Consider the following 12,319-nt stretch of genomic DNA (forward strand, 5'->3'; position numbering starts at 1 on the left):
TCTGAGCTGCAAGACTGAAGTGTGTCAGAAACTGCTGTTTGAAGAAATTCATACAGGTAATGAAATGAGTGATTCCCTGCCATTGACTTTCCTTTGATTATTTGCTGGTCTCTTTCTTGTTAGTTTATCATCTGTCACATTCTTATGAGGAGCCTTTCAGAAATGCATCAACAAAACAAGGAGGAACAATTATTTAATTCAATATTTTATTAATTTTCAAGAGATTTGATGGGTGGCATGCCCAGGGTGTGTCTGCAAAATTGAAAAACCAGATAATTTTGTGAGATAAATGGTAGGACCACTGGATTTGTAGATTTTTTTTGCCAAGTTATGTATCTGTGAATCAGATCTCATGTATGCATTATCCTGCAAACCAGGAAAGTGGAACCATAAAAATATTTGGCTTTCTTTTATTTAAAATATAATAAAATTTCTGTTGCTAGGAGCTGCTGATACTTGGGGCTTGGGGGTTTTTATTTAAGTATTAGAGTTGTTAATGTGATAACAGGAACTTAAGCTTTAAGTAAAAAAATTACTGAATGCAGTAAAAGTATTCCTTTCATATACTGAAAGCATTTCTAAAGACTGAGCGTTTAAGCCTTTAGGTGCCCATTGATGCATAAAAATAACAAGCAATTCTGCTCAAAATAGACTATCACAACCCTCTTTTTGCCTGCAATTTTGACCTTAGATTCCACATTGCAGTATTTTTTCCATAGTAGAAGGAACTTTTCTTTAGAGCAGGGTTTAATCTGCTTGAGAAGGTTGCAGTGAGGAGGGAATCTGCTGGCTGGGCTACAGGACCTCCCCTCTCTGTCTCCAGATCATCTTCAGAGCTCAACAAGGGAAACAGCAGTGCAGGACTTAGAGACAAGCATAAGCAATGTGTAACTTCTCTGCAATACCAAAAGGGTATTCAAGGTTAAGCCTCCCAACCACTCGAATCCATGACAGAATTTCCTTTTTAGCTCTGGTTTTAAGTGGGGTAATAAGGTACCTTTCTAACTATGCAACTTAATCTTGCACCGTCCTTCGCTCGAAGTAAAAACATTCTGGAGAGCAGTGTTTGAAAGGAAGTTTCAGTTTGTTTCATTTCTTAAGATTCATTACATGGTTTAAGCTTACCCAAACAAGCTCAAGGTACCAAATGAGTTCATATTGCTATCAAAGCAAATGTGACCTTTAAGGGTTTGAGCTCGTTTTGTTTAAATCAAAACAGACAAGGTAAATGAAAGGATTTTGTAGATGGGGAACTGAAACAAAGGCAGGCTAAGTGATTCCACAGGCTTCCATGGGCTTCTACCCACAGTCTATAGGACAGTCAATAACAGAAAATGAAATCTGTGAGTCTCTCAAGGTCGTATAATCAAGGGTTCAGCTCACAACCTCGGTTTTGGAGGTGGCTTCAGAAGCATGTATGGAGGTAGAAAATCAGGAAAGGAGACTGCAGTGTAAAGGAAGTAACACACCTTTTACATTTGGGAATTCCTTAGGGGCTGGGCAGGGGCGGTGTCATTATGTCAGGGCTGTTGGATTGAGCATCAATAGAAATTCCTGACTCTCTAGAAGCACATGGCATGTGTAGAAGTGTGAAGGCCAACAGAGATGCTGATATTTGCCAGAACACTTTACACTTGCTTTGCTCTTTGTTATCAGGGGCAACCCCTTGCTGAATAGCCACCAAAGATGAGATTTCCTGCTGGATTAATGATTTTAATTAATCACTCCATCAACGCCCCTCATTACAAGCCATGTGCTATGGACTGCTGACATAAAAGAGGTGGACAGTATTTATCGTGCAGTCCACTGGACAGTCCAGAGCACTTTCTTGTGATGAGTATAGATGGGAAGTCTTTAATAGCATAGGCAAATGTTGAATTATTAAATTATGTCTACAGCACTTCATGTAATTCTTGCCCAAGTGATGGTACAGTGAGAAAAGCCCAGTGTCGACAGGCAGACTTTTCTACCTTTGGTTAACAGGCTTACTATTTTGAAATTCAAGAAAAGTCCACTCTCAGGAAGAATTTAAATAGAAAATTAAATGGGTTTGCATATTGCTCTGCATGACAGATTTTTTGTTAGCCTTCAAAGTCTGCATGATCTAACCAAGCATGTGGAAGCAAGATACATATTTCTGAGTGCTATAATTTTTGTTATTGTGGAAAATTGTTAAAGGTAAGTAGTTACTCCAAATGTTATTTTAATTCACTAAATATTCTGTAGATTAATAATACTTTATGTGGAGACAGTGGAACAGGAATGGCTGGGATCATTTTTGCGTGGCTTCTCAGCTGGCTGCTTTCAGAGGGAATTCACTCTGGTTATTTTTTCTTCCTCAAGGAAAAGCATTCAGACAAGAAACGACTCCATGATTATGTCTTGGCTAGAAATTACTGTGCAGAAACTGTTTGGTCTTCCCATTCCTTGCTGATAAAGTGCAATTAGTCCATTGCTTGAGTCACTCTGTGAGATGCTCGTGGGCAGGGGTGTTGTGAGGGAACACAAGCTGCTGCCACAGCCATTCTCTAAACATGCACTGGGAAAAGACAGCTCTGCTCTGGTGACAGAAAACATCAAAGCAACAAAACATGCTATTTTATCTGATGGGGGTAACAATATCTCAGCTAATAAAATGGCTGTCATCCCTGCCTATTGTATAGATAAGGAAGCTGAGGATGTTGGGATGCTCTTTGTTGGTAAGCCAAGCTGCAATTATCCTATGACAGAGCCCTTCTGGGCTATGATTGATGAAACATTTTGAGGGGGAAAGTGCCTCAATAAGTGAATTTCATTGTATTTGATGAAGATCTTGCTTGCACAATGGTTGGCAAAAAACAAGAACATTTTGAGTGGAACTAGGAAAACGTGGCCTTATTTAATCTGCCTGAGATGTCCTTGCCACATTCATTTATTTGTATTTTATGTTGGATGTAAACAAGCCTAATTCTGAAGCTCTTGTGTTGACCTTTTCTGGCATTGAGATCAAAGTACTGTCTGCAATAAAGATGAGAAGACTTTAAAGACTTTGGTGGCTTGTCAGAGTAGGGTACTTTTAAACATAAAATATCACAACACAGCAGCCTTTGGCTAAAACAGGCACCAAATGAAGTTCTAAAGAAATTTGTTGCTCCTCAAAAACCCCATCATTATCTTGCAGTTTAATGGCCTAAAAGTGAGGCCTGCTTAGAAAACATATTTTCCTTCTTGCCTTCTTGAACCTTAACTCAGGGTGACTCTGCCAGTTGTCTCCAGCAGCTGTGGCATGGATGTCACCAGTTCAGAGGAAAGGCATGCCCTTTCTTCACTCAAATCCCTATGCAGAGTTTAGGACTGGTAAAACACTCCTCTGAACAACAGTCAGCTTCTGTGAAATGTCAGCATTCTTGAAGCATGGCATGCTGTCCCATCCCCAACGTGCCCTTTTCCCTGGCTCCAGCTGTTCTGTATCCCAGATCTTTCAGTGAGTCGCTGGAGGAGGTCCTGGAGGTTAACTTTACACTGCCTGATCTGGAGCCAAGGCAGCTGGTATAAGAATTTGAGCTCTAATATATTATCTTATATAACAGCTTGGCCATTTGAAAACAAATGTCTTTTTAAGCACTGCATTTTGTGTCCATAGTCTGAATTTAGATTTGAGATGTAAACCTACTCCAAGTGAAATGTTTAATGTTTAGTATAACGTACAATTTGCAACAACTCCAAGCACAGAGAACATTTCCCAACAAACTAAGATTGGGGATTTTCAGTACTTTGGTTGTGTTGGGACTTTTGGAGTCTATCCTATAGAACTGCCTGTACTGATGCATTCACAGGTGGGTGCAGAGGACAAAAGGCAATGACTTCTTTTGATGAATAAAACATTGATACATGATATAATAGTTTTTCTGGATTGAAAATAAAGTAACCATCTTTACTGCAGCTTGCAACATGTCACCACATTTCCAATAAATGGTCCAATTTTCAGGGATAATTAACATACTGCAGAAATCTGCACAATGCTTCTGCAAGTTCCATTGATTCAGTAATTGTAATATTTATCTTGATTATTTTTGCTTGAACTTAGTTTTAGGCACTTACTTTGAGGGGTTTATTCCAATATGTGAAGGAAAGGTTCTTTTTGTGTTTTTGAGTGATTTTCTTGGGAAGCAAGATTTTAGCCTTTTCAACTGAGAACTTTGAAGCTGAGTAATACTCAGAGAACAATACTAGTCTAAGTTTATGCAGTGCCTGGCTCTCAGGTGGAACTTCAGTCTGTGGAAATCTGTTGTGTTTTACATGCATTTATTTGGTACCTTATGACAATCCTCCTTTTCTGTCATCTAAGCATGTAAATTATACCCCTCACTTTAACCTATGGCAGCAATGTTTTCTCTGTGTTTTGTAGCTGGGACTTTTTCTCTGAGTGTCTGCTGAGCTGAGATAAACCAGTGCAGTGCTGGATAAACCAGGTCAAGCTGCAGTGAGCAGTGCTGTGGCTGTGCTGGGATGCTCAGGCTAATAGAGTCTGAAATTAATAGAGATTTAAGGGGCAAATTAGCCTGGCTAGAGAGTGGCACTGCTGTAGCATCCCTGCCTGTGATAGAATACCTCTGAGCTCACCCCAGTGTGGCACACAGCCTGTCTCCTGTTGCCAAAAGATGCACAAAAGATGCATTTATACAACATATCCACACCCTTCTGCCTGTCAGTACTCCCAGGCATAAAATGCACATAATAGCACTTTATGTGTCAGGTTGTATTATGGTAGACAAACTTAAAGTGTTTTTATCTCTGACTTGTGCCACATTTGAACTATATTCCACAGTATAAGTGTTACTTCTGTCCAAACTCTAGATATGTTTTTAATGGAATTTTATATTTTTGCCTACTAAGTGTTTTATATCTTTGAGATAATAGTGTCCTTAGCTCCTAGTTCTGAGAATAAAAGCCTCACTAGAAAATGACAAATTTATATAGACAACATTGATTATGAATAAGCAGAATATTTCAAGCTAGGATGTATTAACTAATTAAAGGTGTTAGTGTAGTTAGCAAGGGAAAAGTTGCTTTAGATTGATTTAGGATGCCATGTACTCCCCTCACAATGAAAATTCATTAAGAGATCTGGGTAGGTTAACTCATTCTGCTGTTTGGCATGAAGCTAAAATTTTCCAGATTTTATGCCTTTGACAAAAAGCTCCAGAAAGAGCTACCCAGACTGTTTGGCATGAGGAAACCATGAGTTCCATCACTTCAAAGCTGTATGTTTCAGGAGGGAGAGATGAAAGAGGAAATTTGGCCTTTAGACCAGTCTGCTTTTTGGAAGATGTTGCTACACAAAGGAGGAGAGCTAGATGCTTTTAAAATTAGCAAATTTCACTAAGATGATATTTGACTATTATAATCATCCAAATACCTGCAACCTTTTAACAGAGCCAAGCAGATCTAACTTCTCCTGTTTTGTAATCTCCTGCTTCATTTCTAGCATTACATTTAGCTTTTATTCACATCAGAAGGGGGAAAAAAAAACAAAGTAGAAGCTATAGGGAGTACATAACATCAAAACCTGTCTGATTTTATAGTGATTTTTTTTTTCTGGCACCATCCACTGGGGTAAGTCTCTGAGAATATCACTGTCAGAAGTTAAGATGTTTTGACCATGGAGTTAAATATTTGCAGCATTGACAGTAGCTGGAAATACTTCAGTGGTTATTGTTGTAGTCATTAGTCCAGCTGAAATAATGCTGGCATGTTTTCCCTCTGGGTAGAATTCCTCAGCCTAATTGTCTCCTCCTTGCCAGATCATATTTGATATCTTCAGGTTTGGAGACTGGATGTATTCCAGAAATTAATGGCTTTTCTCAGTTATAGATTGAAATTATTTCCTTTTGTGATTTAGTCTATTATCCAGAAGAGAAGCTATTGAATTCCAAAACATTTAAATGGGATAACTCAGACTAATAGAAAAAACCACAGTCATCAAGCCACATGAATGCTATATGGGCCACTGTAGAAGGTGAATATTTCACATGTAATTTTTGACTTTAAAAATAAAAGAAATAAAACCATTATTCACTATTGTAATATCTTCTTCTAATGACCTAATCCTAACATTATCTTAGGGCAATATAGGTCCAAGTGTCTCATAGAGCAGGATTAGGTCACTTTATCTAATCTCCTCAAGAGTGGCAATCAAATTTTGTCAACATACTCCTGTCTTTTGTACTGTAAGTTGAGTTTGGCAAAAGTAGATAGTGATCTCTGTTGTCTCTGATGCCCAGACCAGACTCCTTAAGGTACTTCATCCACTCAGAGTGTAATTAGCCTGTGGTTTCAGAAATCAATGAATGCTGTTCTATAATGGAAAATAAACAGTTTCTGTAGTCACTGTTTTATGACCTTCCATGTTGAGTTACTACTTCTCTCAAAGAAATTTTACTACACCTTTTATTGTATTCTGTTTTTTAAATCCAAAATGGAACATAGTGCACATCTCAAAAGCAATTCTTAATACTGTTTCAGATATGTTGCAGGAAATTATCTTCAATAGATTTGTCCTTTAGAAAGAAAATGTAGCACAATGATACCTGGGCTTCATAATGTACTACCTGTTTTTCAGCAGCAGTTTCAAAAGTTGAACTGATGAGCCCAGTTGTCCTCTCTACATGTCTAGCTATCCTTGTTGCCCTTGTCTTAATGCTATGGTTCCAAATTTAGGATTTAGCAAAAAACTTCTAGGTAAAGTTCAGTTCCTCTTTTCCAAAAATGCTGGTAAAATGGGAAATGTAAGCAGACAGTTTATCTCCCATGGACCAGGAAGGCAGTGTGGAAATGTGAGATGTAGGAATTCATGTTCTCCCTGACCTCTAGCTTTGTGTTTCACTTGCTGTCTGATGGGTCATTGTTGAGGAAGCCAGAGAGATCACTGCCTCTGAGTGATACCCTCTGTAATTGTCTGTAGGAGACATCCATCTAGTAGCTTTTGGGATTTACATGTGAACAGACTAATCCTGGTGTGGTTATACTGTCTGTGTAGATTCACTTAACATCTGTTGCATGCAGATCAGATAGATCACAAGACCTGGTGCATGGTAATGTACAACCTCTTTGCAGCTAATGGAGAATTATGTTCTCTAAAGAGTGTTTATGGTTCTGATGTAACATGCAGAAAATTCTGTTATGCTGAGTTTATGTGTTTCAGAAAGTTCTGGAAGCAGAGCTTTGAGGAATTAGTGCTGGAAATAACAAGAACTATTGATAATTGAACAACTTTGAGTCTTAGTTTCCTTAATATTATTACACAATGGCTGCTGGAGTATTGGAGAGACATATATACACAGAATAAGTAAATACTCTGAAGAAATTTTGATATATCTACTTTCATGAATGGTGATGATTCTATACCAGCATTATGGAAAAGGGAAAATGCAATGGAAAATCTGCAAGAAAATGGGATGCAGATATTGTCCAGTTGTAGTTTGTTTTGGGTTTGGTTGGATTTCTGGTTTTCTTTGACTTTTTTTTAATGCAGTTTTATTTGCAGTGCTGAAACAGAACTTCTACTTGGGCTCCCGTTCCATTCTGCAAGAGGGGGCATGGTTATCTACTGGCAAATCCCTTTCAGTAGAGAGATGCTGTGCTGCTCACTTTCCTTTAAGCAAAAATAGTCTGATTGTGCTTTTCCTGTTTTACTTTTCAGTTAAAGGATGTTTTTCAGTGAAAACAAGCAAGTTAGCAACAAAAAATGAAAGCTACGTGGGAAATTATATAATTTTATAACGGTGAAGTTTCTAAAACACTTCTGCTGATAGCATTCAGAAAAACACTGACACCTGCACACTGCCAGCAGTTCAAATCCAGCATATCCCCATTCATTCATTCATGTTAATTCCTTGTTTTTGAAGGAGGTGAACCAAGAAACTAATGATGTGTCTCAGTTACGTTCTGTCTAATCCTGAAGTAGCAAGCTTGACACAGGGTGTCTGCCAGCAGAGGTTGGATTTTGTAATTAAATATGTGTGGTGAGGAGTGTAAGAGCAGTGTGATCTTCATTCTTGACTTCTGCTCTAGGCAGGTTATGCCCCTTTGCTCCTGTAATAGCAATGGTGTAGGTTAATGGGAGTTGCTCCTTGGGCACTCGTGAGTTTGAGGTCAGGCTCTTTTATGGAAACTGACTTTTCACACATTTAAACCAAACATGAGCATATTCAGTTGGGGAGAAATGCAGAAACAGTCCCGGTGTTTCTGAGCCTGCCACAAGCAGCAATGGGGGAAGCCTGCTTCAGAATTAGATATGAACCTGAGTTTGTCCTTTAGTTCAAACACACCTGTCTGCCCACTCCAGGGAGGAATGCAGCAACTCAGTCTTAATTTCTGGCTCCCAAATGCATATGAACCACCCCAAAAAAAAAATGGATCACATCAACTCCAATTAAAATTACCTTTACCAACTAGCTCTGTGCCTGAGCAGTTATTTTCTGAATCATTGCAGAGCCACAGGTACTTACTCATTTGTGTCCATCACTGTGTGCCACCTGTGCCACGAGCTCACACACCTCATGGTGTCACTGACCTCAGATGTTTGATGCTCCCTTTGTGCTGTGCAGAGGCTCCCAGAGCAGCACAGGTGCATTTGGGTGCTCCAGCCCCAGCTGCCTGGCACAGTGGGAACACAGTGCTGCTGTTGCCATGTGCCATTCCAGACCCCAGGATGTAGTCCTGAGTGACTGAAGGATGATAAGCCCATATCCTGACATAGAACAGCACCATTCCTTATCATAACCTTTGCTGCATGTTTTTAGCAAGTTTGATAAAGCTCATCAGATAGTGCACAATGTTCTACTGCCTCAGTCAAGCTGGGTTATCTCTCAGTTACACCTTCTTCACTGTGGGTCTTGCTCACCCACACCATGATGGCCTCACTCTGGATTTCATATATAAGCTGTAAAGTGCTGATGCATTTCCTGGCTGTGTTTTCTGAATAAATATATATATTTTTTTTTTTTGTCTTGAAATTTAGGACAGTGTTGTCTGGAAGCTTTTACTCACCCTTAATCAGACTGTTTCCTAAGCTGATTTCCTTCTGTCTAATCTGTTGCATGGGACCAAAATGTTTAGATTTGAGTAGTGACATCTCACTCATTCACATCCTGTCAGATTGGAGCATTGTGTTGCTTGAGTTCACAATATGACCAACCAGGAGCTGTATACGTGACTGGAACTGAAATTGGCCTTATTTTTTATCCACTCCTATCAGTATCTATGAGCCAGTTTTCCAAATAATTCACCTAGTCACATCTCACCTCAAAAACCAGTCTTGGAACACCAGCAGACTATCTTCAACCTATTTTGGGGTTTTTTTCCCATTGTACTGTCTCTGACATCTCTCTCCTTCTTTAACATTGCATTTTTAAAACTCACCAAACCAGCTTCTCAGCTGGTAAATTGATGCCATGTTCTTGGTAGAAAGGCAGAAGGAGATCCTGGAATACTCCAGGTTCAAGGAGGGCATGGTCTGCTACCCCTGACAGGCACCTGAGATGCTGCTCTCCCCAAACAGGGGGTGTCTGACTAGCTCTGAGTTTTGCCTGCAATGAAAAGAGTGAATCTTCATAGCACTGCCAGGTCTTTCCCTCATGACCCAGGCAGGGGAAGGGTGTCAGTCAGACAATAAATAACTTATTTGTGGTTTGGACACACAAACTGATGCTCTGCACTTGCAGCTCTGAAGTTTTCTTGTTGAATCTCTGTTGGTCAGTGGTGTCTCTTCTGGGAGAGTGATGGGGAGGGTGTTGATGCACTGCTTGTAGACCTCTGCTCTCCAAAGGTGAAGGGGAGGAAGTGATGGGGGAAAAGTACAAAAGGACCACTCAATATTTATTCCCTCCTTCAATTATTTAATCCCCTTTTTACTTCTGTTTTGCTAATTTAAGTAACTTGTTCCTTTTTGTTCTCAAATTCTTGCAAATGTTTCTCTGGGTAAATAGTTTCTTTCCAGTCAAGGACCAGTACCTTTAATGATATATATACCCCATCACGACCCCATTCTTCATATATGAGTGATCACAAATTATAGATTTCCTTTTTTTGATATTTCACAAGTGTTGAAAAGGCCAGATATTCTGTGCAGCTAAACAAATGAAAATTTCTTCACTGGCACTTACCTGATAACAAATGCTGTTCATGTTTAATTTATAATGTCTGGAAATATCAGCAAGACATGAGGAAACAGTTTAGATAATATATTGACCTCTCCAAACCTTGTCCAGTCTCTGAAATTCAACCTGAGTGTGACTTTAATATGTGGGAAACTTTCCTTTCCTCCTCCTTTTAGACTGTCTTGTCCTGTTCCTTAAACTGATACTAAGGACATTTTCCTGTTGTGTAGTACATCTAGACATGAAAGAACTGCTGATCTGAAATCATCCCTTTGTATATACACATAGCCTATGAAGATGTGAGAAAATATTTGTTTGGTGTACTAAGACCTTATAGGAGACCAGCTAGTTGCAGAGCCACCGAGTTAAAACAAGTTGAAAGCTCCTGCCAAGCTAAAAAACACCCCAAGAAGGCATTTGTGGAAAGCTCTTGAAGGCAGTAGGGAAATGTGAAATCTTGCAGTGGCAAGATTTTCTGTGCAGCAACTGCATGGTTCCCTGCCCAGGTGTAGGACAAAGATGAATCAGGCCCATTATGAAAGCAATTCATATTTAAATGAGATTTCCAGCCCAGTTTCTACAGTCTCAAGTGGTTATTCTAAGCATCTGCTCTTTCATGCTGATTTAGACCAAGCTCAAATGCTGAATCTTTGGAGAATCATAAACAAATTGTGTTAAATTGCCATTAATGGAAACAAATCACGAGAAAGGAAAGGCAAGGTTGTTAATGGCATTGCTGTTCTTAACTGGGGCTTTGATGGCAGTAGATGCAGTCCTGCAGCACAGAAGTAATGTATGTAAAATCACCCACTGTTCTGAGACCTCAGACAAGCTGAGCACAGCGGGGGGAGTAGCACTGGAATTTGTTTTACAGGAAGCCTTTCATTTCCTTGCTTTTGAGGGGTTAAGTGAGGCACTTCAAGCCCTGTTCTCCCATGAGGGTTGCACTGGGGAAGGTGGTTTTTGCTTCCCCCGGGGGCTCCCCAGCAGCTCTGGCAGCAGAGGCTCCTGTCAGAAAAGAGGCAGATGCAATGAATCAGTGTATTCCCCAGCCACCGTGGCTGCACTGCCCTCCCACCCTCTGCTGTCCACCTCTAGCTCTGTGCCCAGCACACACTGTGTCCATCCTGGCAGATGGCTATGCCCAGAGGCCTCCAGCCTGGCTTTACACTGCATGGATTAGGGAAAAAATAACTGTTGATGGTTTAATTGCATTAACTTGATGCCATTGGGGAAGGCACTAAATGGAATGTGCATATATTGTAGTGTAAGAGCTGCTCGTAGTCCTTAGTATGATCAGGCTTCATTAAACTTATGAAAATCAAAGCATTGGGCCCAGCCTTGTTCCAGTTTGGTTTGGGAAAACTCAGGTTATCAAATGCAAGCTCTGGTCAAGAGTTCTTTATTCATTAATATTCTTCTATTTTTGCATGGTTTGGGGGAGACTGAAAATGTACAAATCATTCTGTTGAACTTTGGATTTCCACCTGGGTTTTTTTTGTTACTTGAAGTGAAGGAAGGAACAATTCATTTCAAAATTTATAAAAGGGAAAACAAGAAAAACTTCTCTGTGGTTGTGAGTCAATATTACAGGTTTCACCCCAAAACTAATTCTTCATAATATATGTCATCATTATATAATTTTGGAGTTGTTTTCCAATTGTAGGTTGTAATTTCATAACTGCACCTTATTAAAATACCATATATTTACCATATATGGCATAGTAAATCTTGCCCTTTAAAAGAGATATGGAATACAACAAAAAAATGCTCTGGGCTATTTTCCCCCTAAAATCTTATCAGATCCTCTAGCCTCCAACTGCATCATCACCCTAAAATCCACAAATCATTCTTGTATTGGTATGTTTTAAAATTTCTAAAATAATTTAATTCTCTCTGTACAAAAATGTACTCATATTAATGAGCACAAGTGTTTTAAAACAGAATTACTAAATTAAAATGGAGCTCTAGAGGTATATGAGTTTTTCATATTTTTTTCTTTTATTTTGCTTTTGAACATCCATAGTCTCAAGTAGAGTAGAGATATGATTACATTACAATTATTATAACAGTAGTTGATTCTGTCTAACAATAATGACATTTGTGTACAGTAAAGTACATGCTAGCTGTAGTTTTAAGGTAAAAATGGAAAATGGATTTTATTATACAACTCTATCATG

General features: G+C 39.2%; 1 protein-coding gene across 3 annotated transcripts in view; it reads left to right on the forward strand.

The window, feature by feature from the left end:
- Positions 1 to 12,319, forward strand: part of ADGRL4 (adhesion G protein-coupled receptor L4) — a 129,608-nt gene that overhangs the window by 78,766 nt on the left and 38,523 nt on the right. The window lies entirely within an intron of this gene.

Source organism: Erithacus rubecula (assembly GCF_903797595.1).
Source record: "Erithacus rubecula genome assembly, chromosome: 10".
Classification (NCBI taxonomy): Eukaryota; Metazoa; Chordata; class Aves; order Passeriformes; family Muscicapidae; genus Erithacus; species Erithacus rubecula.